Source organism: Equus caballus, chromosome 28, assembly GCF_041296265.1.
Source record: "Equus caballus isolate H_3958 breed thoroughbred chromosome 28, TB-T2T, whole genome shotgun sequence".
NCBI classification, from domain to species: domain Eukaryota; kingdom Metazoa; phylum Chordata; class Mammalia; order Perissodactyla; family Equidae; genus Equus; species Equus caballus.
The window spans coordinates 20,855,576-20,882,559 of record NC_091711.1 but is presented as its reverse complement, the minus strand read 5'-3'; the positions used below and the strand labels follow the sequence as shown (position 1 = coordinate 20,882,559).

The 26,984-nt window shown below is 40.2% G+C and overlaps 1 pseudogene; it reads right to left on the bottom strand.

Annotated features, from left to right (window-relative positions):
• Window positions 1–12,143: 12,143 nt before the first annotated feature.
• Window positions 12,144–12,514, bottom strand: LOC138921158 (small ribosomal subunit protein bS6m pseudogene; annotated as a pseudogene).
• Between the last annotated feature and the right edge of the window lie 14,470 nt (window positions 12,515–26,984).

The window sequence follows — 26,984 nt, the reverse complement described above, 5'->3', positions numbered from 1 at the left end:
ATATGCATTTTTTAGAATTTTATTATTTTAGGTACACCTGTGATCTATTTTGGAGGGAAGAATGAGGTTCTCAACATGTGCCTGAATAAATGCATTTTCTCCTTTTCTCTCCTAAAGTCACTCTTCTCTTTTGAGCCCAGGAGTTTGAACTCGTAATCCAGAGAACTTTTATAGAACCTACTTCTTGGGCTTGGGAGTCAGGCTGAAATGGGAGCATACCCCAGCTCACTACTAACGAATGCGATGTTGCCAAGACCTAGGCAAGACCCAGTGGCAATAATCATAGTGGCAGGATGTTCTAAACCACAGGGTTGTCATGGGACCATTGGCTGTGAAATGCTTGGCACAGACCCTGGCATGTACCACAGTGACTGTCTGATCCTGAGCAAGTCCTGCCAGCAATCTTGACTTCAGTCTTGTCATCTATGAAAAGAGTCAGAATGGTAAACTTTCCAGGGTTATTGGGCAGCTTAAACGTGATGATGTGTTTGCCAGCCTTCTTGGCAAACTTTTCCTCTTTAAGTTTCAGCTCAAATACCACCTCCTCTAGGAATATTTCTGAATTCCTTCAGCAGAATTAGGAGTTGATTTTAACATGCTCCCATGGCAATTTGTCTTTATCTCTATTGTACAGTACCTTGTATTCAACTGTGTCCCTTCAATTTCAAGTCTTCATGTCTTTTCATGTAGTTCAGTTTAAAATTAGGCTTTGAAATGGGTTGAAAATCTTTGCTCAATCACTACACTCTGATCCTGAGCCACTTACTTAACTTTTCTGAAACTCAGTTTCCTCTACTGTAAAATGGGAGCAAGAAAACTTAGCTTATGAATACTCTTGCTAACCCATCACTTAGAATAGTGCCTGGTACATACTAGACACTCAGTAAATATCTGTAGAATGTATGCATGAACAAAAAGGAGTCGTGCATATTGATTAATGAAATGCATATGTAAAACACAGTGTCATGCACTTTGTAGATCCTTAATAAATATTTATAATGTGAATATTTGTAAAGGGTTTAGGTCACTGCATTTCTTTATATAGGTAATGCATACTTGTTTATGTTCTGGGGGTACAAGCAGTGTATAATAAGTCTTATATAAGGGTTTGCCTAGGAGAAACATGCAAATCAATGAATATTTGCTAAATGGAATGATGAGTCACGCAAACAGAGATAAGAACAAATTCTTTGGGAATCTGATGTCCTAAATGCACTTAAAATTACAGAACTTGTTGGAAAAAAGGGACTTTCAAGATTTTCTTCCAATCTTTCTCTTGTGTTAGTTTTCTCTTTTGTCTGTTTACCATCTCTTGGATTTCTGCTCTTATTTGAATCATTTTCTTCCTTCTACTTAGTTTGGATTTACTTTCGTCTTCTTTTTCCAGCTCGTAATGTGGGAACTTTAGATTACTGATTTTAAACTCTTTTTTAATATAAACATTCAAAGCTGTAAATTTCCCTCTAATCACTGCTTTAGCTGCATCTCACAAAGTTTGATAACCTCTATTTTCATTATTATTCAGCTCAAAATATTTTCTAGTTTCCTTCTAGTAAATATTTTCTTGGACCTATAGATTATTTAGAAGTGTGTTACTTGATTTCCAAACATTCAAAATTTTTCTGGATGCTTTGCTTTTGATTTCTAATTTACCTCCACTGTGGTCAGAGAACATACCTTGTATAAGTTCAACCTTCAAAGAAAACTAGACTTGTTTTATGACCTACCATGTGGTTTACCTTGGTGAACATATTATGTGCTTTAAGAGAATATGTATTCTGCAGTTTTGGGAACGGCATTCTATAAATATCAACTAGCTGGAGGTAGTTGATGATGTTTAGATCTTCTATATTTTTACTGACATTTTGTCTAGTAGGTCTATTAATTGCTGAGAGAAGGAGGGATGTTTACATTTGCATCTTGATTGCTGAATTGTCTCTCTCTCCCTTTAATTCCGTCAATTTTTGCTTTATGCATTTTGAAACATTACATGCATACTCTCAATTCTTTTATTTTCTAGATGAGAAAGTTAAACCTTGTAGTACTCTTAAAAACTATTTATTTTGTTTGGGTGGTTATAAATGTGTATAGGCTCAAATTACAAATTTCAAATCATGCCTAGGTTTATAAAATATTTTTAAAAGTACTCATAATCCTCCCATGAGAGATAACCACTCAAAAGTTTGACAAAGCATACTTTGGGTTTTAAAAATGCTTATATAAATATACATAAGAGATTTTTGTATTCTTACATAAACACGATTATATTCACATATTTTTCTGCAACCAGCTTTTTTCAACTTCAACAGTTTGTAGCGAACTTCTTTCCATTTCACTAAGCATAGTTTTATTTCATCTTTATAAAAAAATTGTATTACATTGTGTTCAATTGTATAAATGTACAGTGATTTATATTATCAACCTCCTATTGAGGAACATTAGCTTGTTTATAATTTTTCACTATGATTAGCAATACTATAATGAAAATCATTGGTTTATGCTTGCTTAATTATTTCCTTTGGATAAATTCCTGGAAGTGGAATGACTGGGTCAATGACCTCACACATTTTATATCTGATTCATTTTGCCTGCTTGCCCTCTTTCAGATTTGCCACCCTCATCTCCTTGGACATTCTTGCTCTTTTTATTCTCTCTCAGCCAGTAAGGTAGCACCCATTTTAGAAGTTAGGGTTCTGCCCACCACATTAGAAGATTATACAATGCCAGGTCGAAGTTGTTGATGGTAAAAATATTGAAGATATAAAAAGTAGGGAGAAGAGGAGGACCCGATGAATTTTCCACCTCTAACTCTTGCTTCTACTTGATCTCGTGAGATGGAAGTACAAGGAACAATTGACACAGAGGAGAAAAATGAAATTTAGTTAGAAATACGTGAGATGTATAAATCTGGTCTAGAGTATTTTAACCTCACATCTCTGTTCTCTTCAACCTATTGCTAAGAGAATGACAGCCCCTGATTTTGTGCCCTAAATTTAGAAGAAACGTTGTAGATGACAATATCCCAGTATAGCAATGCACAAGGCAGGGTGGTGGTGGGAGACAGGATGGGTATTTATTGAAGGCCTGCTTTCTACATTCCAGATGTTTTACATATATTGTCTCATTTAATCCCCCACAACAACTGTGTGAGTTAGGTGTGGTGTATTCATCATTATTCTGTATTTATACAGGAGGGAACTTAAGCTCTCAAAGGGGAAATACACTCCCTTAGATATGGTAGAATCTGGATTAGGGGTGTGTGTGTGTGTGTGTTTCTGTCTGTCTCTCTGTCTCTTTGTATTAAGGATCATACTTTCTAATCTCCACACATATGCCCCAAGGAGTCGGGGAGTGGGTGTGGGGCAGGGAGGAGCGGGAGGAGGAGGGTGGGGCACATTGCAGTCCCCAGGGGACAAATGCCTTTGTGAGCCACAGGGAATCTGCTGGCTGTGTCTCCAGTTCAGAGAGCAAGACTCAGAATTGTCCTAAACTGCCCCTTGCTTTTGGCAACAGTAGGGCCTATGTTTGTTTCCAGAAATCACAGTAGCGATCACAATGAGGCTGTGTTCATGTGTAATAGGGTTTGACAGAAATTAATTTTTAATAAGAGGTTCCATTCAGTCAAACAACTGCCCTTTGGGGCCCCATGTCAGGGTGGGTTGCCAGGGCCAGGCACTGGCACAGCGTGTGCTATTGGCTGTGGCCTGGGGAGTGTGTATGTGTGTGTGTGTGTGTGTGTGTGAGGATGGTGGTGGGGGTGGTGAGTGGGCGTTGTGATGGGAGTGGAGTGGGTACTCACTGATCTTAGTTAGATCTTAAGTCAAGACCAGGCATTGGTCTAAACAGAAGCTGAAGAAGGCAGCTGGGCCATTTATTTGATTGTCAAGAAGAATAAGTATGGTGCCCCCCAGAAAACCCCTTCTGGTTCTTCATACTAAAAGCCCTTTCAATAAACGTGAGGTCTGGCAGATGCTTAGGGTATGCCTTTCACTGTGGTTTTGTTAAGTGCCACTTGCTCTGTGTTGTTATTTAATCCTAATAGCAACCCTGCAAATTACAATGTCATCAGTCCCATTTTATAGATGAGGAAAACTTAGGTTCAAAGAGGTTAAATACCTAAGATTACACACTCAACTAGAAAGTTGGGAGGTGGGATTCCATAATCCCTCTGCTAAATTATTTCGCGTCTTCCCAGTGGAGACAAATCTCCATCCTCACCATTTCTCTGAGGACCAGATAATTGGAGTATTGGAGGTTCTGCTGTTCTGACTCCATCACATTTGCTCCATCTTTCTTGTTGGAATTATGCTAAACAACTACATTTATTTATGACCCACTACCAAGTTTTCTCCATGTCCCTGACATCTCTTGCTTGTTACCAACACCAATAAGGTGGTGTTTGCACCAATTTTTGAAGATCTGGGGGCTTTGGTGCTTTCTCTCTTAGAGGCTGCTTTCATTTTACTCAGGAAGTGCACACTTTTGGGTTTTTTTTTGGGTCCTGTGAAAAGGCAGAATCTCAAGGCTCATCCTTCTCTGTGTGGGCGGCATTGCCATTTCCAGCACTGGAAACTTCTCCACCAGCCGCCCCCAAAAGCTTTATCAAGAGACTTGGTGACTTTTCTCCTAAATTACACAGGTTGGTTTAAAAATAGAGTACAGGGTTTCCCTCGTCAGGAGCGCTGTCAGGGTGCCCACTTCTGACAGCCACTTCTACCTCCCTTCTCTGGTATGTGTCAAAGCATTTTTATTTTTATTTAAAAAAAATGTTCTCCTTAGGTTATCTGGAGCCCTGAAATTACCAAAAAGGTTCATTTAAAGCATCTAAGGGGACCCTTAAAAAGTGCTTCAGTTTCCTGATTAAGAATCATGCACAATTTGATTTTCTATGTCTCACCATCTTTGCAAGAGCATTGTTAGCATGAAAATGAATTTTAAAAATACGTTCTTGCGGAGGCGAAAGCCTTGACGTGAAGAGTTCTGCTTTGTGTCAAAGCCGACGAAGTTGGGGGACACCGGGAGGAGCAGCTGTGGGGCTCAGAATACATTAGCTTGTGATCTGAGTGCAACAAAAGGAAATGAAAAATTAAGGAAATAAATAAAAACAAAACAAATAAACCAAACAAATGAAAATAAAGTCTGGAAGCAAAAACAAATGAATAGAAAAAAAGAAAACCCACTCCACACAGAAATGCCGGGAAAGAGAATGGCCCAACAACTAGCGTAAATATTCTCTAGTTAAATGTTTTCCAAATTATAGGATTTGTTGAAACATCCTGTCCTTTATGTGGGGGAATGTAAAAATCTCTATTTTTTTCTGTAACCTTTTGCCTCTCCATTCCTCTCCTCTTATCTGCACTGTCTGTTCCTCCCTTATATGGCTGTTCTCGGAAGTCTAGGAATTTGAATGTTATGTGAAAGGCTAATTCTAATTGGGCTCAGTGACATTCATGTCAAATGGGAGATGTATGGGGGTCGCCCTGTGGAAGATCAACAAGGACCCGGCATGTGCTGCTCTGCATTGCTTCTTTCATTCCAGGCTCTCTAAATACCAGTCTTGGCTAAATGGCCCCAAAGCCTTGTCATCCCCTGCACCAGGCCCCCTCTCATCCCACTGTTTCCTTAATTAGCAGGGCGAATGCCATTCGCTAGCATTTCTTTACCATTTCAACTTTGCAAAAAGATGTTTACATTTATTATCTATCTCACTTATTACACACAAAAACCTGTGAGATAAGGAGGACAGGTGTTATTAAACCCATGTTCATTTGATAGCTAAGAGACATGAGGCTTTAGTAGGTTCTAGTTATTGCTTATGACTGCACAGCTCATTAAAAGCAGAGTCCATTTCCCCTCTCCCAGCCCCAGGCTCCCTGGCGCCTTGGGGTGGGTGGTTTTTCCTAAACAGAATGCTTCCTGACTTTGGACATCAGGCACCATTTGTGGATCCAAGTGAGAGATTATTTTGTAATATGAAGCTCATCCAACTTTATGCCTCCTTATTAAATAAGCCTTTCTTATCTCAATCCAAGGGACTTCATACTTTCGAAAGTATATTAGCTTCATTCATTCAACAAATATTTATCTGTTTCAGTTTGGGTAGAAAGCAATGAAAAAAACAAAGTTTTTACCCTCATGGAGCTTACATTCTAGTGGAGGAGACTGAAAGTTTAAAGAAAGAAATACATGCATATATGATAGGTCCAGTGGTGAGAAGTGGTAAGGAAGAAAATAAAGTGAGGTGACTGAAGTATTGTTTGTTTACAGGAGGTAGTCAGGGAAGGCTTCTCTGGTACAGTGACATTTGATGAGATGCCTGAGGATGTCAGGGAGTGGGTGCTCCAGGGACTTGGGGGGCAAAGCATTTTAGGGAAGGTGATGGCGTGTGCAAAGGCCCTGAGGTGGGAGCATTCCTGGCAGGTGGGAGAATGCAAGTAGGATAGCCTGGCTGGAGCTGAGAGAGCTGGCAAGTGGTGGGAGAAGAGGTCAGAGAGACGGGCAAGGGTGGTGTCAGTGGGGTAGAGCCATAGTGAGAATTTTGGCTTTAACTCTGAATGAGATAGGACACCACTGGAGGTGTTTGAGGATGGGATTCTAGTGTCAAAGAGGGCATTTAGACAAATGTCTGCATCCCACTGGGCTCTGGCCCAGCTCTGACCCCTTCCAGCTCAGCCTCTGTTTCACTCAGTTTCTTTTCATTGTTCGCCAGGGATGCATACATAACTTGCATAGCCCGATCCAAAAAGAAAATGTGAGGCCTCTTGTTCAAATAGCAGGAAAAAAGATATGGTTAAAGACACTAAAATAGAAAGCTTTTTCTTCCTTCTGCAGCTTCGCTCTCAACTTGTCGTAGTGTTTTAAATTTGCCATCTAACGCAATTCTAAGAGACAATAACATTTAAAATTATTATCATGAATTTTATTGTTGATCTTTATATTGTACAATGTCGGTTTTAAATGTGAATGTAAGAGCATTTTAGCTGTATGTGGAATCACCAAAATTATACATTTCATTTTGGTTCATATATTCATATTTTGTTCCTACCAGAACAGAGGAAATGCTGCACAAAACGAACTCAACAGTTTTTATTTCTTGCTATGCAACATCTACCAACACTCTACCTTTGGCTTACTGATTGTAAGGAGGGACTGAAAGGAAGAGGAACTATGGGTTGCCCCATCTTTCTCTTTTTGTTATGTCATCATTTTCAGGGTAAGTGGTTGGCTAATGCAGGAAAGTATGAGGAGTAACAAAAGGTATGATAGGGTTCCTTGGTTGTTTGAGTTTCTCAGAACACCATTGCCTTCTTTCTGCATTTGTAGCAAGTTCTGGATGGAGTGGAAAGTGTGGCCCCTGGGTGTGGCCAGCACCCTCACTTTTGCAGTCGTAGATGTAACACACTTACCTTGTACTTGCTTTCAGTCTAGCCGAACTCCCAAACATTATTGATCCACAGGAAATCTGTGCTCATGGGGCATTGCAAATGCTTTATGTGAATGGGGTGGCAACAAATGGTGGACAGGCATAGTGTATGGATCTCTTCTCCTCACCCACATGCCCAATTCTCCATTGGACTTCACTGAACAAAAAAAGTTCAAAGATAAAATTATTAAGAACTTTAAGAAGGTGACATCAGCACATTAAACTAAATGCATAGCCTATGAAGCACAGGATGCAAACCCATGAAGCTGACCCTATTTTTCACCCTACTCTTTCTAGAACTAGCACTCTTTCATCGCACTCTTTCTTAGTGCAGAAGATATTCAAGGGCTGATTGAAGGCAATAAACCTGCCCGAGTGCTTTCCCTCTGCCTTGGCCTGGGGACAATTCACACTGCCTGGGAGGAAGGCTCTTGAATCCTGGTTGAGAAGATGGTTCTTGTTTAGAACAGAGAGCATTATACCAAAAAAGCACAGAGAAGTATGAGAGAAATGGACAAAGAAGAGAGAACTTCACATGAGTGAAAGAGAGAAAGCAGGTGGGGAGTGGATGAGGAAGAGAAAATGGCTGATGGCAAAGGCAGCTGCCAGTCTCTGGGGTGGAGGCATGAGGAACAAGGATACTAATCAGATTAGGAAATAATCAGGGCGCAGGAATAAAGAGGCAAAGTTGGATATGAATAACGATTAATTGAAAAAAGGAACTGGGCATTTGTCTCCAGATTTCTTATGGGAAGTGAGGGAGAAGTAACAACTTTAAGATGGTCATTGCGTGTGTGTGAGATACATACATCGCATGAAATAGATGATGAATGAGTAGAATCACCCTAGGGCAGGATAAAATGTCAAGAAAAGACAAGCGTTCTGAATTTGGAGAAAATGAGAAACTTGGGTTTCAGTTTCAGCCTGAAGAATAATGTCAGAAATGAGACATTAGAAAGAAGCTGGTTGCCTGACATTTGTTTGTGATTTATGGTGGAGGTTGTGGGAGTGGAGGTGTTACCTAAAAGAAGTTGAAGTGCAGGAAACTTCTCTAGAGGCCATATGTCTGTGGAAGGAGTGAGGGGCTATCTCCCATATCCAGCAACCCCTGAGTCTAAGCTCTGAGAAGACTCTGAGGAGAAGGCTATGGTCTACCCTTAGTCCAAAGCAAGAGGTGCCCCTGTCCCGAGCCCCATGCCTGAGGGGTCCTGTTCTGGCTTCCATGGGATATACTGAGCAGGAGTCTGAAAGGCCAAGGGGATATACCCATGTGAAGCTCATGCTCTCTTTTGAGACCATGTCCTGGAGGTCCAGGCTCCATGAACTCCCCTGGCCTGATTCCAGTGCCCATGTGGGCATCTGCCCTGGGTTTGGCCTCCTGATGACAGATTACTGTGCACTTCCAGGCCTGTGGGGTTGCCCAGGGCAGCTGTCAGGCAGGGTTTGAACTGCTTGGCTGTACGGGCTGGGTTATCCCCATCTGTGCCATTGAGGCTGCTAGTGGTGCTGGATGGAACTGGGAGATGAAGAAGCGGTGGGCAGGGGTCAGAGGAGGGCTCTCCCAGGTCACCATGTTTCAATGCGGAACTCTGGAGAGTCCAAGAATACTGAATAGGAACCTGGCCTTCCCTGTTATTAAGAAGGTATTAGTTGTGAAAGCAGGATGATAGAATATATTTACCCATGTGTTCATTGCTTTTTATAACGATTAAGTATTTATTCATTTGGTGTGTGGGCATTCATTCTTTTTCTTGTCCTGGCCCTGCCTCCCTGTGAATTCTTTCTTGGGTCTCCTGGCTTAGATGAAGGTGGAGGGTGATGAGATTTCTCCTTCCCCCTACATCGTTATCGTCGTTTTGTTATGATCTTTAGCAACTACAGTGGAGACCCTTAAAGATTGAATAACAGATTTTCCTGCCTAAAGATACTCTCAATTCCTTCTCATTTTGAGAATGGATAAGCTGTTTTTAGGTGAGGAATAGAAATATTTTGATCCTTTAGGCCTCATTTGTTCCTTTGCTATCTTGTACACATGGGGAGAAAATGGAGAGACCAGAATTACTGGTTAAACTGAGTATCTTGTTTCAGGCAGATGCCTGGAAGGCATTCTTGACTCTGGCAACTGGGGCTAGGAATTCCTCTAAAAATTGAGGAAAGAGCCAAAGTTAGTCTGTGCAGCCTGCTTTTTTCCTTTCCTTTAAACTCAGATCCTGAATCTCTTTTTCTTTCTCAGACTTGAAATGAGGAGTTTTGAAAAAGGGAAGTAAAGCAGGTTGAGCAGGGGGAGCGGCGCATCCAGAATGTGCTGTTGATTTTGGATGTTCGACTTCTGCTTTGTCCCTGGGACGTGCAAGCAGCCATGAGGCACAGGCAACTGTGAGGGGCGCAACTTTAGGCTTCCTTTCTGGACCATGTGACCTGACTTGTGTGTTTTGTGAGAGCATAGACAGGAGGAACGGATGTAGTTCAGGTTCTTGTCAACAACACGAAGACATAGATCATGAGGACTTCCTAATGTGCCAGACATGCCGAACAGACAACACGCATTATCTCATAATTAGCGGACTCTGAGACGATTATTGTTGTCATTTGACAGATGAGGAAACTGAGAATTCAAGACCACTGTGCAAGATTCTACAGCTGGTCAGTCCTGAGCCGGCTCTGACACTGGTTCTTTTTGATAGCAAAGTTTGTGCTTTTGCCCACCATGCTAGCCAATATGAAGTGTGATGTTTGGGTGAGTTATTTCATTTAATTTCAAGAAGAGCAACATTTAAGCAGGTCACTTAGTCTGACCTTTTCAATTAATAGTTGTGAAAGCACAGACCTGGTGGGGGGTCAAATGACTTGTCTGAGGTCAAACAACTGGTTAGTGGCAAAACTAAACTCCAGGTGTCCAAAATTTTATATCAGCACTTATTCTGTTACATTCTGATGAAGGACTAGTTTGGAAACACAGAGTAATGATGGGTGGGGGAAGTGGAAATGCTTCTTTTTAAAATTCAAGCTGGGAGCAGAGTTGCCAGCCTCTCTCATTTTCCTGCTTTTTCTTTGCCTTGAATCTGTTCTATGAATCCCGAGAGCTTTCATAAGGAGAGGCCTTGCTTATAGTTTGGCCTTAAGATGTCAGATGAAGAATGAAGGCACCTGGTGGTTTCTTCTACAGTGTTTCTAAATCCAACATGTGTTCTGTTTTTGTTTGTTTTTCCATCAAACCCTCTTCCTTTTCTTCGTTGGTGAGTTGGGTGTAGAGGCATGCCCCAGTCTTCGAGTACCTAATTTATACTTGACTGGTATGTGTGAACAACACTTTGTTCTCTATCCTGCCTCATAGAAGTTGTGGAGAAAAGTCACATGATGTCTTTATTTACTTTAAAGTGCTTCAGCATAAAAAAATAAGATGATGGGGCTGGCTCTGTTGCCTAGTGGTTAAGTTCAGTGTGCTCTGCTTTGGCTGCTGGGGTTCGGTTCCCAGGCACAGACGTACACCACTCATAGGTGGCCGTGCTGTGGCCGCAGCCCACATACAACAGAGAGGAAGATTGGCACAGATGTTAGCTCAGGGTAAATCTTCCTCAGAAAAAAATAAACAAAAAAAATTTTTAACAAAACGAGTTTTGGAATCTGAGAACATTTTGGAACTTTTACTACCGTTTGCATTCAGAAGTTGTTACAGTTAGCTTTGCAGTAGAATCAATGTTCCCAAAATTGAGTGGCCTAGATGGCAATCATTTATGTGCTCACAGTTGTTTGGGTTAGCAATTTGTGCAGGGTTTGGCTGGAGCCGCTCATCTCACCTTACACTGTGGCCAGAGTGGGAATAAAGGAGATGGTTTGCAAAGATGGCCGTGACCATTGATTTCGTCTCGACACAAATGCTCCCTTGCAATGTGACTTTGCCACTCCTCTCATCAAACAGGGGAGTTTATTTCTCTACCCTTTGAATCTGAATTTAACCATGTGACTTATTTGGCCCAACGGGATATTAGCAAACAGGACACAGCAGATATTAGAAAAGTCCTTGCACATTGGCGCTTGCTCTCTTGCTGCTAGGAAGCTGGAGACTACTTTCTGAAGAAGCCTAACCTAACTTCCTGGAGAAGGAGAAACCCTGGGGAGAGAGCCCAACCGTCTCAGCTCTCCTGGCTGAGGTCTCACAAACGGGAGTGAGGCCATCTGAGATGTTTCAGTCCATGTCAAGTTGACCCAGACCAGAAGAACTGAGAGAAATTATAAATCATGGGTCCTATATGCCACTGATTGTTCCCTTTTTGATTTGTTTGTTTAAAATACCACATTTACTACCTGGATCAAAAGTCTTATATACTACAGTGATTTATGAGATCATCTATTTTTACATGCTTAAATAGTCTGAATGATTAGCTACCATCTAAGGCAGTTTTAATAAATTTTGTTCCACAAAATGGTGTTATTGATACTGTTGCCTGACATAAAGCTGGTGAAACTGTTGCTGTAAGACAAAAAGTCCTCCTTGGCAAAGAAATGTAATCAGCGAAGGGGAAGTCAAGAGTGCAACGCTGGGACCATGGAATACAGAGCAGCTCTAAGGGAGCTGTTTCACCTCTCTCTCACAGCAAAGGGGATCAAAAGCTAAAAACACCTTCAAAAGACCAGATGGCACCTGCAACATATTTCTAAATGGATAGAGGTCAAGTTTGGAAGCTAGATTAATGGTGCTCAGGAGCGAAAGAATTAAAAATCAAGATGCAATCTGCTGAATCTTTTTACTTCTTCCTCTTGGGATGAATTTTCCTTCGAGTGGAACAGGGAAAATCCCTTCCTGCTCCTTGACTTCCTGGGTTAGTGGATGTTTTGCAGTGTTAGCTCTAATCACATCAATGTTTTGAGAAAAACGTTCCATATCACTTTCAATAGATGTTGGTACATAAAAATCCACCAGGAGATACTCTCCGATATTATGCCGTTGACCGTGGATGATGATCTAACAAGGAAGTGCTCATTGGCCTGGGTTTTCCAAGTTCCTCACTGTTGCTCCCGTGTCCACTGGGGCAGAGCAGTCTCTGGTGGCTGCATGGCTTCTAGAATCAAAGCCAGCACTAAGTGGGGCATGCCTGAGTACACCACGCATGGCTAGAATCTGAGGCAGCTCCTAGGACACAGGAGGGCTGAGCTTGTGGGACAGGGACCATAGAATTAGGTCTACGAGGACGGCACTGGACCTGGTGTGTCAGAAGGCTCCTGTGTCATGAAGAGCTTAAGCCATTCAGTTTTGGAATGGTTTGTTGTGCAACAAAAACTAACTGATGTAGAAATAGAGCAGCCTTAGAACACTATTTGGGACAGAATATTCCTAAGAAAATATTACTAATTATGATTGGGGTAATTATGAAAACAATGCTTATTAGATAAGAATAGCATAAAAATTGCTATTTTTTAAAATAATTATATTTATTAATCTCCATGTGTTTGAATGACATGTATCCCTATTTTTGGTGGCTCAAGTCCTTTTTTTTTTTTTTTTTTTGGTGAGGAAGATTGTCACTGAGCTAACATCTGTTGCCAATCTCCCTCTATTTTTCGTATGTGGGACACTGCCATAACATGGCTTGATGAGTGGCGTGTAGGTCCATACCTAGGATTGGAATCCTTGAACCCCGGGCAGCTGAAGCGGAGCACGCGAACTTAACCACTATGCCACCAGGCTGGTCCCTTATTATTATTTTTTATTGAGATGTAATTAACACGTAACGTTGTATTAGTTTTAGGTATACAACATAATGATTTGATATACGCATGTATTGTGAAATGATTACTGGAATAAATTTAGTTAACATCTATTGTCACACATAGTTATAATTTTTTTATCTTACCATGAAAATTTTTAAGATTGACTCTCTTAGCAACTTTCAAATATACAACACAGCATTGTTAACTATTGTCACCATGCTGTACCTTACATCCCCAGGACTTATGTATCTTATACCTGGAAGTTTGTACCTTTTGAGCACCTTCAGCTATTTTGTCCACTCCCCACGCCTTGCCTCTGGTAACTGGCAGTGGTTATTAAAAATTACTATTATTAAAACTAACGATGGTGATAATGATCCTGATAAACAAAATGTCCCTTATTTCTATAGCAAATGTCGAAGGTCTTCCATAGAACGGTTTCATTTAAATATGAACACTCTGTTAAAAAATATTTGCCCTACACTTCCGTTTGTAAAACTGACATACATTCTATGCTACCTGGAGATATTTTTGAGGGGATAGTGTTAATAGAAATATTTAAAAAGCATAATACCTGTAGGAATTGGAGATCTGAAGGACTGGCTGGCAAAACATAAGGTGACACAGTTCAGTCAGATGGCTTTCCTCTGGACGTCTTGAGTGTTTGGAGGGAAAGGAGATTTTTATTGTGGGTAGGGGCAAAGGATGGGAACACTTTGATTGGAAGAGCAGAGCTTAGTGAGCTCAGCTACAGGGTGTAGGTTAGCATGAAGGCGATGCTTTTCTGGGGAGAAGACCCAGAGGAGCTGTGTCGGCGGTGCACGGGGTACGCCAAAGACAAGTTCTCTGGACTGGTCTTGACTTCAGGAATTGAGGAGAAAACTTCATTTTCCTCTTCCTTCCTATTTCTCAAAGCCCATCAAGTTAGAGTTCTTAGCATAGTTTAGGGACGATATGACATATAATGGTGTTTTCCCCAATATGTTCTTTGCAATACTAAGTTCTTCAAGATGCTCAGTATGAAAGAGACAAGGAGCCAGATAAGTTTGACAAAGGCTATATATTAAGTCCCACTTTTTGTCACAATCCACATTAGCACAGTATATTGAAGACGTTAAGGAATACTATAGTAAAGAAATTTTCCCTGATTTTAAAATCCAGTGCTTGTCAATACTATTTAAAGATAAAAATATTTCCCTCCATAAAATGTTTTAATATCCCACATAACTGGCATTCACTTGAGAAATACTGAGTTGGCTCAATTCAGCCAGCAGTTACATATATGTATATACATGTATATGCTAGGCACCTTGCGCAGATACAAAGATATCTTCAATATGGTATTAGGTACAATAGGGAATATAAAATTGGTACAGAAAAATATTATATAAGGTGGAAAGAGATAAGGACTGTATCAGTAAGATGCCTTCAATGGAAGTAGCAAAACCCAGCTCAAAGTGGCTTGAATGATAAAAGGGACTAATTGGCTTGTGTAACTGGACAGTTCAGAGGTAGGTCAGGCTTAGGGAGCTTGCTCCATCAAAATTCTGGCTCCATTTTTCTATGAATCCCCAGTTGTGTTCAGTTCTGGGTGTCAACTTCATGTTGGCTTCCTTCATGGGAACAAAATGTCTGCCCACAGTAACATGAGCTATGTAATCTCCAAACCGAGGAAGAGAATGTCCCCTCCCACAACCACTGGTCAAAAGTCCTAAGATTCGTGTTGACTGGATCTCCACTGAACCAGTCCATGTGGCCAAGAAAATGCCAAATACCTATTGGTTGAGGCCTGAATTATCTGGACCGATGTCTAGGTCAAGAGAGATGGAATTATTCTCATTGGCATAGACCCTGCTCCAGGAAATAAGGGTAGGCTCAATCTCACCAAAACCCAATGGTTGTTACCACAGGTTGGAGAGGGTAGAGAAGATGTTGGGTGGAAGTAACCACAATGTCTACTACAGAAGGGCCATGAAGAGCACTTTAGTTCAGTGGATCCAGTGATGGGTTCCATCTGTTGAGAATCTTGGTGGAGACGCCTTTGAGCTGGTTATCAAGGACATGAGTTGGCTTTGGATGTGAGGGAGAGGAGGGGTAAAGGGCTTTCCAAGAGGAGGGAGCTGCATGAGTCAGTCAGAGGGGCAGGGCATGGAGGAGCACGAATGAGGAGCTGTTAGGCAGACCCATTTGGATGGAATAGTCACAACAATGTTTCTATGGGAAAATGCATTCTGAATTCCAAGTACTTAAAAAATGAGGTTTTGAAACACAACCTATTAGTTAATTGGGAACTCCTTGTTCTCCTGGTGATAGTGGTAGTTCTTCTGTAATTTATGATGTTTATATTTCAAGGAGTGTATAGTTGGCACATCCATGCAAAATCTTTATAGAAAAACCACAGACTTGTTTGAAAAGATCCTAGGTCAGTGCAGAGTTGACCACTGACACTTTTCTAGCAAAATATTTGTTGACAGGAATGAAAAGAATTCCTTTCCTCTCTCTAAGGATCTTCTGCTTATTACATATTATTGTATGCAATAATTTAGATTAGAGATAAGATATAAAAGTCAGATTTTGAAAGGAATGCCGTGAATTTTCCTGTGTTAAGTGTTTATCATTTTATTTTGAGTAACTGAAAAGACCATCATGTTCTTAGTTTAACATAAATCACCTAGACAAAGTTTCAAAGCTATTAATAAAATGAAGTACATTAATAGCGGGATTTAAGAAAAAAAGAAGAGGTGCATGCTCTTATGAATGGAGAAACCAGATGTGCAGTTGCCCAGAGAAAGACCAGTGGAGGCTCTGGTGTATTTTGAGTCTCTTAAAATGTTTCTCTGATTTTTCTTTCCATTTTTCTTGATTTTAATTTATGCATTTCTTTTTTTCCTTAAAAAATCTAGGCTAGCATTGTAGGTAGCTTCCTGTGAAACAACAGCAGGACATTTTTAAGGGACTTAAGTCAGTCCTGATCGTTCCCTTTGATGCACAGCTCCATCCTTCCCTGAATAGCTCCGAGCTTTGGTAATGGTCATTTTGCTTCCTTGCTGGTTGATTCAAAATACGTAATTACCTCCAGGTCGAAAGGAGAGGATCAACAGAACTTACTCTAATTGCTTGTTTTTGTAGAGTTGTTAAAAAAGATTTGGGCTCCAGAGACAGAGGGTGTAGCCAGACAGAAGGCAGCCTGCAGTTCAAAAGTCTTGTAATCTTTGGCTCCACAGGCCTATAAAATTGAAGTGTTGACTACATGCAAACAGCCTGTAGTCTGAGAGGCCCAGACCCAAGAAAGGACAAGAGGCCCATCGGTCATTTGAAAAGGCGAGGGGGTTTCATAGTGATTCCGGACTGAACTGTTAATGGATGGCCCCATTTGACTTCCCCTTCCCCATGCATGCCAGATCTGAGCTCTCTGCCACACAACAAAGCTTTTCTTAGCTCCCTTGTTCCTGAAATTTAACAATAAATGAGGTCTCTTGCAAAGGCCTAGCATGAAAAGAGTAAATTGGAAATATTAAGGGATGATGGTGCAGAAATAACGCACTCTTGTTTCCTGGTGCCGCTCTTGAGGTAATGGTTATAGGCTTGTAATTTGTGAGCAAGAAGATTAAGTTCGATATTAAAACGTTATTATAGGCAAGTAGGAGCAGGGGCTCTTTGGGGAAAGTGTGAGTGAGGGGACACCTCCTCACCTCTGAGGATGAAAAGTTACCGGAGGTTATAAGATTTAACAAGTATGGAAAGTTTTGCTGGGTGAGAGGGTGTTTTAAAACTTCAGCTGGGAGCTCTTTCAAGTGACTGATTTAACAACAAATCATGCTTTCTCACTCTCCATGGGGTTCTTAGGAATTCACTGGGAATCTCCATACAGGAGAACTTTAATTTTAAAGTATCAACTACATGTAATACCTGGTTGATTTGTGGAATGAAAGACAGATATATTATTTCATTTAATAGGATGTAACAGAATATCACGTTAAAGCTGGTTATAAAAAGATGTCGGAAGAACACCAGAGACAGACTTTTTTTCAAACTAGGCAGAAATAGTAGAGTGACAATGGTTATGCTTTGTTTTCTTTTCTTTCTAAACTGCATTTTTGTCAGCAAACTAATTTTCAATTGTTTTAGCAGAGACCTATTTTATACAACTTAGAAAAAGGCATAAACGGAAATAAATACTTTTAAATGTTTTCAATGAATCTGTTTTTTTCCTCTCCTCTTCAGAGGAAGAATCTCTTAGTTTTAGAAAAATCTTCATTTTATCTTGTTTTCGTATTTTGCTTAAACATAGATATATTCATCTTATTTTATCTTAGTATTTCAACTTTTATGAAGTCAGGAGAGTTCCTAAAATTAACCCTACATCAGTAACCCCTGTTCATTATTACATTGAAACTTCTCTTAAGAAAAAAACAGGCTTTGATGTTTAAGAGCATACTTCTGATTTATATCTTGAACTCATTTGTGAGCTTCTAAAACTAAGAAACTAAAATAATTTGAGGTACAAATTTATGAAAAGAAGTACTTGTTAAGGGAGTTTAGATTATTTCCATCTTTTTTCTCTCATACAAGCATTTCTGAATCTATGACTGTATTTTCTAGAAGGCACTGTCTCCTTGAGGATGTGCCTTGCATCGACAAGGTTCTTACATTCTGATCTCCAGCAAAAATTTTCAACACCCATTAAACAACCAGGCCTCAGAAAGTAGCTCCTACTTTATCTGTTTAGAAGGAACTTCTTAATTTTATCGTGAATAGAATGATTGCCCTGCGGAGAATTATGTCAGTTCTGCATCTTTTGGACCCTGGTCTCTGGCAGCAGCTCTTCATCAGCCCCACAGGTAGGAGCTAAAGAGGCTGGGCGAAATGTGTGGGTTGTGTGGCAAAGTTCCAGATTTAACTCACAAGACAACTTAGATGTGCAGACAATCACAGCTCCTTCATTTAGTCTATAGCTGCTCTCCTCCCGGAGTTCCTACCTGCTGGTTTGTAGCAAAACTTAATAAAATTTCCAGCGTGTCTTAAAATCAGTCCAATCTGACAATTTAAACAATCCCTTTAGGTTATATTCGGTCTCTCGCACGAATAAAAATATTCAGTCTCCCAGAGTTTCTATCTCCTCTGGCCCCGTCTTTAACATCGATTTGATGTGAGCGAGAAGGTGAGTGTTGCTTAAGCTTGTGCAGCCCTGAGACAGAGGAGAAAACTTGGGGGTCTTTAGGTGTGGTGTCTTCTGGGCTCCAAGGTCACGGCCATTGATTGCTGAATTCTCTCCTGGCTTTCAGACCTGAGATCTGCAGCCTATGAACCTAGGAGCTGTTCTTTTGCCTCAGGAAATGCTATCTGTGTGGACTCTGGCTGCTTTAGGCCAACCACCAAGTTTCTAGCAGTCCCTCCATCTGGCCTGCTGTCCTGGGGGGTCTTCCTTAGCTATGGAGTCCTTATGCTTTGCTGTGGTGGGCTTTGTGGTTGGCCTACTGCATTTCAGTCTAAGTGCAAGCCACAGGGAAATACAGGTGGCTTGGGAATACTAAATCTCAGGGCTTCTTTCCTAACCACACAGTACTGCTAAGGTTACTTTGAGTGGCTGTGCCTCTCAAAGAGTAGAGATTGGATTCTCTTCTAAGTGGTCCCCTTTCAAGTCTTAATTGGGGGTAGCTGATCTCATTGGTACTGTACTTATGTAACATATCACTTCCTTTCCTGTTGGAAGCCAAGATGGGAGAAACGTGGAAGCACATGTTTAGTTGTCTTTTTTCTTCTCTTCCCTCTCTTTTTCATCAAAATTTTGTCTCCAGAAAAGGACAAATTTTCTTTCACTTCCTTTATAACGCATCCTTTGTCTACCATAGAGATGTGAGAGGAAGATGGCATCTCTTCCACACTGTGGTAGAACTCTATGATCTAAATCCTTCAGACTCAATTCTTGGTATACTGAAGGAAAGAACCAAGTGGTCTGGAAAATCTTCTCTCGATGCAATAATATGTCTGGCAAGGCTGTTGTCTTGACACATTATCCTATTTTGCATCTCAGAAGCTAATTATTATTTTACTACACCCTGAATTTGCTCTGCAAAAAATAGTAGTGTTTGCCTTACATGAACAGTATCACAGACAGCTGTGACATGACTTCACAGATTTTGGGGTCTTGGGGAGTTGAACTGAGGCATGTTGGATCTGTTCTTTCTTTCTGTGGTCCCCTTGCTTCAGCAATATTCTTGACATTTTGCTAATTAAAATGAAAACTAAATGTAACCTTTTCATGTGTGTGTGTGTGTGTGTCCTCTTTCTGCCAAAATATAGCCTGCTGAGACGTTTACCACCTACTTTGTCTCCTGTTCCATCGATCGGTTTCTATTACCTTATCCTACTTTATCTTTCCAGCACTTAGTCTTAGTGAAATTGTGTATTTTTATTTGCTTCTCTGTTTATTTTCTGCCTCTCTTCTAAAATATAAGCTCAAAGAGAAGAAAACTTTATCCATTGTGTTCACTGCGGTATTCCAATGCCTAGAATAGGATATATTCATAATAAGGACTCAATAAATATATTGAGTAAACAAATTTATAAAGAAATAGATGAATAAATGAATCCTTATCCAGGGCCGGCCTGGTGGCGCAGTGGTTAAGTGTGCACATTCTGCTTTGGTGGCCCAGGGTTCGCTTGCCCGGATCCTGAGTGCAGACATGGCACTGTTTGGCAAGCCATGCTGTGGTAAGCATCTCACATATAAAGTAGAGGAAGATGGGCATGGATGTTAGCTCAGGTCCAGTCTTCCTCAGCAAAAAGAGGAGGATTGGTGGCAGATGTTAGCTCAGGGCTAATCTCCCTCAAAAAAAAAAAAAAGTGTCCTTATCCAGATTCTGCAGTCAATTGGCTTTTTGCTCTTCCTTCTAGGTTCAAGGTCTCTGTAGAATTTGACCTGACGTAGGTTTATCAACAAGAACTGAATCTCAGTGATATTATTATAGATGCCTAAGCAATCATATCAGTTGAAGTTAATTCTGAGTTCTGTCTTTGTTTCAAAATGTTTTTGAGCCTAAATTTTCATGAGTTCATGGAGAGCCTGTTTTCTGGAGTTGGAGAAGCGGTATCCTGATTGTGGAATCAAAGGAAGACAAACCTATGCAACATTCAACAAGGGCTACACACTTTTAATAACAACACCCTATTCATTTGTTCGTCATCGTATCTTGGTGCCCAACCCCACTACCTGACGTATAGTTAGACTTCATCAGTGTTTGTTGAACTGGTTCGGTATGAAATGTGAGTTTGAAACTTTCAATTGCGCTTTAAGTCTTGCATAAATGATCCTGAAGTCACTAAATCCCAGATGAAACTATACAGTTCATGGTGTGTTCACTCTAAAAAACAAACAAGATTGTAAACCCTAGTCTGCTTTATTTTGTCTTAATTTAGGTCCTGTTGTTGAGCCAGTTCACAGCCAGCTTGAAAAAGGCATGGCTGGAATCGGGGGTTTCTAACCTGCTGGAAAACTGCGCTTTGTCCCAACATGCTAGCTGGTCTTAAAGCAGCAGAGCAGAACTATTCACAAATTCATTGAGAGGCCCTTGCGTTGTTTGGTGGTTGAGGCTTTGTACAATCATTGTTGACTGCATGGGATGACTGACCACTTAGATCTATGCTTGGAGGGGTTGACCACAAGAATTGTCCAAATATCCAGGAATAACTTATTCCAGACCTATTTCTACAGTGAACACAAGAGCCCTCTACTTTCTCATGATCGTGCCTGTAAGTCATCTCAGCTGTGTTCCCAAGCCATTTGGGTCTCTTGGAAAGGTTTCACCTGTGTTCAGGGCCTACGCTTGGGGAACTGAGATCTGGCCAAATCACCATGGCCACAGGACTGTTGGCATATTCAGGCGGTTCTCCAGCTGTTCAGTGAAGTGATTAAATTGAGTTATCCTAACTCACTGATGATGCCAGTGGTGCAGTTTAGGGAACATTTCAGGCCCACAGATTGAGACATAGAGTTAGAATGTGCTGTTATTGTCTGTTGATGTTTCGCTGGCATAAAAGTTATGTTAATTTCCTATCAACATAGTGTATAAATCATCGATAGTGACCACTTAGAGCAAAGAAGGACTGATGGGCAAAAGTCACTCTATTCAATCAAAAAATGTGTATTAACACCTGTTGGTGTTAGCCACTGCATTAGATAGGCCCTGAGAGAGATACAAAAAAGAGCAAGAGATGATTCTTACCCTGAAGAAGTTTACAATCTAGCAATAGATACATTTTTACTTGGATGTAAATAGCATATATTTTGATGCAGGAAGACGATTTAGTATTTTTTTGTTTGCATATGGTGTAGGACAGAGAGGTGTACTTGCCTTAGACTGCAGCATTAAAAATGTTTGATGATTGATGAGTTTTTTTTTTCTTTTTTCGTTTGGAAGATACAGCATCTCCTAACACTTCCTTTGCTCAAGTACCAGAGCCATTAACAATAGCACTGAAAATCACATAATAGAAATGGGTGGATTTTATTAAAATAAACAAAAAACCCTAAACAATCAAAACATGAATTATCAAATTGAAAGTTTATGTATTTGTTTTAACATTCTTTGACATCTATTTTCTTTGGATTTTTTTCTTTCTTAATGTTGAAAGTACACACAAGAAAATCCCTGTTTGTTGGGGCCGGCCTGGTGGTGCAGTGGTTAAGTTTGCACTTTCTGCTTCTTGGCGGCCCCAGGTTTGCCGGTTAGGATCCCGGGTGCGGACGTGGCACCGCTTGGCAAAAGCCATGCTGTGGTAGGCGTCCCACGTATAAAGTAGAGGAAGATGGGCATGGATGTTAGCTCAGGGCCAGTCTTCCTCAGCAAAAAAAAGAGGAGGACTGGCATTAGTTAGCTCAGGGCTAATCTTCCTCAAAAAAAAAAACCAAAGGAAAATCCTGTTGGTCAAGATTTATTTTATCCTTTGCTGAAGACTGCATGGTTTTCAGAGTTTCAGTTACCACTTTAATAAGGATGACATTTTCAACTTCAAACTCTTGATGATTATTTTTATTTCTCAGGAAAATCCTTTTTTCCACCCTTCTATCCTGCTCACCAGCAGAGAGAATACAGCACCTTATAAGTCTCTCTTTCCTCCTACAGCATGTTTCATAATGCCAGTGTTCTTCACTTCAGCTCAGCTTCCAAATTTAATTCATTTGTTAGGCCTATTTTTACCTTGAGACATGAAATCTGAATGTGTTGCTAAACTATCAGAGAAAGTGCTTTTCTTTGTGCCTTCCATCTAAGGCAATGTGTGCTTTCTTAATGGTATTATTTATAGCTGTGGGCTGTGAAAACTGAGCACAGACAGGCTGCCTACATCCCATGTCACACCTTTTTTTTTTGGTCGGAGTAGTTAGTCATTAGGACTGAATTGCTGGTCACGAGCAAGGAGAGAGTGAAAATGTTACATTCAATGAGCTTCATTTCCATGGTTCTGGTGTGAAAGCTGTGGGGGAAATCCCCAAGTGGGTAAGCCCCAGGTATTCACCTGACCACAGGGTTACAGGGATAGCGTGTTACTCAGCATCCCTCCTGCCCTGGAAATCTGTGTTTGTGAATAGATTAGTAAGGATAGGCTAGTTTACATGGCAGTAACAAACAACCCCACCCCTCTCCTCCTCTTCCACCCCCCAATCTCAGAGGTGTATAGGCTAATTTGTCTTCTACACCACATCCTTTTCATACTGCTGTTGCCCCACTCCCTGTCACCTGGTGCAGCAGCCTCCATCTGGAACCCTTGGTCCTTGTAGCAGAGAGAAAAGAAACATGGAGAACCGCTTGCCAGATCTGAAAGCTTCTGCATGACACATGTCATTTCTGTCTACATTTCATTGGCTAAAGCAAGCCACATGGTCACTTCTAAGTTCAGCAGAGCAGTGATATATATTTCTCCCTCATGGGGGACACTGCGGGGAGGGGCAGCAGAATACTTGGTGAACAAACTACTACCGTGGGGATTCACTGACATTTGTTTGACACCAGTCAACAGAAAGTAAGAAATTTCCAAACAAGGACTGAATCTTATGACTGAACTTGGCAAGGAACTAATATCTTCTTTTTTATTTTTGTTTTTTTGCGGAGGACTAGAAATAAGGTAGAAAATAAGGTGGAAGATCTCATTGTTTAGAACACTAGGCTTTTGAAGGCCACTTTCTAATGTATTTACACAAGCGTTATGTAGTAGATCCATATTCATTGTGCTTCTTGCTTGATTTACTCAGTTGAAAAATTAACTTTAGGGTGTTGGAGTTCTTGGTGACTATCACTCTGTCCTTGTCTATGTATCCAGGCTCATCTCTCAACTCACTCCTTCCTCCTCTGGCTGCAATTGGCTATTTGCTATTCTAGAACTTTCCTGGGAATGTCTTTCAGTCTTGCCTTATCTGGCCAACTTCTCTCATCCTTTAGAGCTCAAAGTCAATATCGATTTTCCGAGTCTTGATTAGGTGCCTCTATGCTTTAATAGCAAGCTGTCCATATTTATCTCTACCATAGCATTTATCCTATGGAGGTATTATTATTGTTTATCAGGTTTTCTCACTACATGGAAATCATCATTGCCCCGGGAGGCCCGCAGCTGCAGCCTCATTTCTCATCACTCTCCTACATGACCACGATGCTCCAGCTACGCTGGTCCTGTTTCTGTTCCATGAATAAGCCCCATCTGACCACACCTTAGTGCCTTTCACGATCCAGTCCTCTGCCTGTCTTCTCTCTCATCTTCAGAACACTGGCCCTTTTTTGTCATTCATGCCTCAGCTTAAATATCGCTTCCTTACAATGTTTTCTTGACTATTAAACCTAAAGTAGCCACCCAGATTCTAGCTGTCATATCACACTATCTTTCCATACCCCTTATCACTATCCAGTACTTTTCTTTTTTTTTTAAAGATTTTATTTTTCCGTTTTCTCCCCAAGGCACCCCGGTACATAGTTGTGTATTTTTAGTTGTGGGTCCTTCTAGTAGTGGCATGTGGGACGCTGCCTCAACGTGGCTTGATGAGCGGTGCCATGTCCACACCCCGGATTTGAACTGGTGAAACCCTGACCTGCTGCAGCAGAGCATACGAACTTAATCATTCGGCCACGGGGCTGGCCCCCTATCCAGTACTTTTCTTCTTTATTCATTTGTTTATCATCCGCCTCTCTCCATGAGAATATAAGCTTCAAGAAGCTTTCTGTCCTGTTTACTTCTGTATTACTGAGGACGTAGTTAGTCATTATTATTGTTAAGTAGTCAACAAATAGCTGTTGATTTTTGGATGAATTAATAAAATTATAGTAGTTCTTCAAAATCAAGGTTAAAGCTTTTATTGTTGTTCAGCACTCAATAAATATTTATAGCTTATTAAATAAATGAAATTCTGGGAGTTCTTCAAAATCTAGATAAAATCTCACTTCCATATACCTAGTGGGATATGGGTATAATTTCCACCCATACTACTAACCTTCCATTGTACTTATTATTTTGTAATCTAGTCACAATATCTTCCCATATTATTCTCTATTGATTTACAATAAGCCCCTTTGATGGCAGTATCTTTTACTTTACTTTTCCTTGTGAACACTTAGCAAAAGTTTGGAAAAATATATTTGGGGTAGATTTTATTCTGTCAATGGATTATATAAGAAGACTTTGTTAGACAAGTGTTATTGCCATAGATTACTCATATCTAAACTGAATTTACAAGATTCAAAGACTCCTACAAAGATCTTGAATCATTCAGACCAAATTTTCATACCTTTCTATAACTTAAGCCTGGAGAATTAATTTCCACAACTCTATGGAAATTGCTTAGGATGGGCTATTAAGAAGATTCCATATGATTTGGTAATCACTGGAAAAACTTTCCCTTAATTGGATTCAAGCATAATTTCTTACCCCTGCAAATGGAATGTGCATCAAGCTACGATTTTAATATATTTCCACTTCACTTATAAGGTATATGACCTTGAATAAGTTAGTTGACTTCTCTGTGTCTTGGTTTCTTCATCTCTAAGTAGGAGATAATAATAATATTGACCTCTCAGGGTTGAGAGGATTAAATATGTTAATATATGTAAGCACTTAGAAAGAAGATGCTACATAGTTCTTAGCCATCATCATCATTGTTTTTAATAATCTAAATAAGAAATCAATGTTGACTTTTTAAGAAATGCTTAAAATTTAGGTTTTTAGTTAGGAAACAATAAAACAAACCACAAAAAGTAATAGGTTGGTTCAATTTTCAAGGCTCTGTTAAAGCAGTGGTATCTTTATCCGTGCAAGCCTACTTGTAAAATTTACCTTCAGAGACTCTAGAATATGGCACGTATGGTCTAAGCCACTGGGGTTCAAACTGGGTTCTGTGGGCCTCCTCCCAAGATCTCTGTGTGGTATCTGGAGTGGGGAGGAGCAGGGAACCTCAATGCATGGAATTTACCATCCCCCTAACCCTGCTCCTTTCATTGCCCATTACAGCTCGAGAAGAGTAACTTTTCCTGATTAAAAACATTAGACTTTTGCATAAGATTTTTAGACTGCGTACCTTTAAAAAAGAGGTGAGAGGTTTGAGCACTATTGGCCTAAGTTATAATTTGGGGCAGTAAAGCTAAAATGCATGGGAATTGGGGACAAAGAAGAGCAGAATTCAAGAACTCTCCTGGTTCTCAGAGCGGACCAGAGAAGTAGACATATGGCTGAGTGATACCACGCTTGTTCTCATCTGCTCCACTTCACTGTGTCTTTCCTCCTTATCCCTCATTCACTTCTGTGCCCTTCACTCTTACTTGCAGACTAACGTCCAGCATTTGATTTATTCATTATCTTGATCTTAGCCTCATCTTCCATGTCACAGATATCACTGTATTTTATTCTGAAAGATAGGATGTTGGGTATCCAGCAGAACCTCTGTGTACTCTACATAGACTAATGTCAAAATATCCAGTCATTTTGATGAACAACCTGAGGCTAACTGTTTAGCACGTAGAGCAAACAATTTATTAAATGCTATATATTTTACCTCGTTGTTATATGGTCATGTAGAAAGATCCTTCATTCATGCGGAAAATTATTGTTTCTCTGATGCAGATCAGTATGTAGGAAGATTGAAAGGAGGAAATAAAGGAATGTTCTACAGGAGGCTTTCAGGAACTTATCTTGTCAAGGGAAAGCATTAGCATGATTAAACTTGAAGAGATAGCATTTTTAAGTTATATTTTAGTAATATCCTACCTGACCATTTTGATCCCACTATTTTGACTACTCCGGTGTGTTGACCAGACTATCTTTCCACGTGTGTTTTTTTTTTGGTCTCTCTTGCTTTCTCCATTCACCTATTTCCTCGCTTCCATTCACCCATCCTCTTTCCCTTCTCCTTTCCTGCTCTCTATTAAATTGCTTACACTTTTCATATGGATTAACTGAGAAATAAATGCAATATTTGCAGTAGACATTTCTAGTACAAATAATCTCCATGGAGTAAAACTGACAGGGTCTTAAGTTGCACATGGGTTTGTTATTGACTTAAAATTAATGGGAGAATATGAGCTTCTTTTCAATGTTTAGATCTGCAAAGTCTTACCCAGGAATCTTGAACTTAATAGAAATAATGATGACAGAAGAAAACTCACAAGACTAGAAAGGAATCAATAAAAGTTGCTATGATGAAATCCTTATTGATAACTGAATTATAATTTTATAACAAAATAATCTCAGTTAAATGAAGAAAATTGAAAAAAATTATTGAAAATGGTTACTCTACTATTTTGATCAAGGAAATAATTTGGCTTAGTGGTATTTGCTCTGAGAACTAATTTCTTTTTTGTTTTGTTTTGTTTTTAGA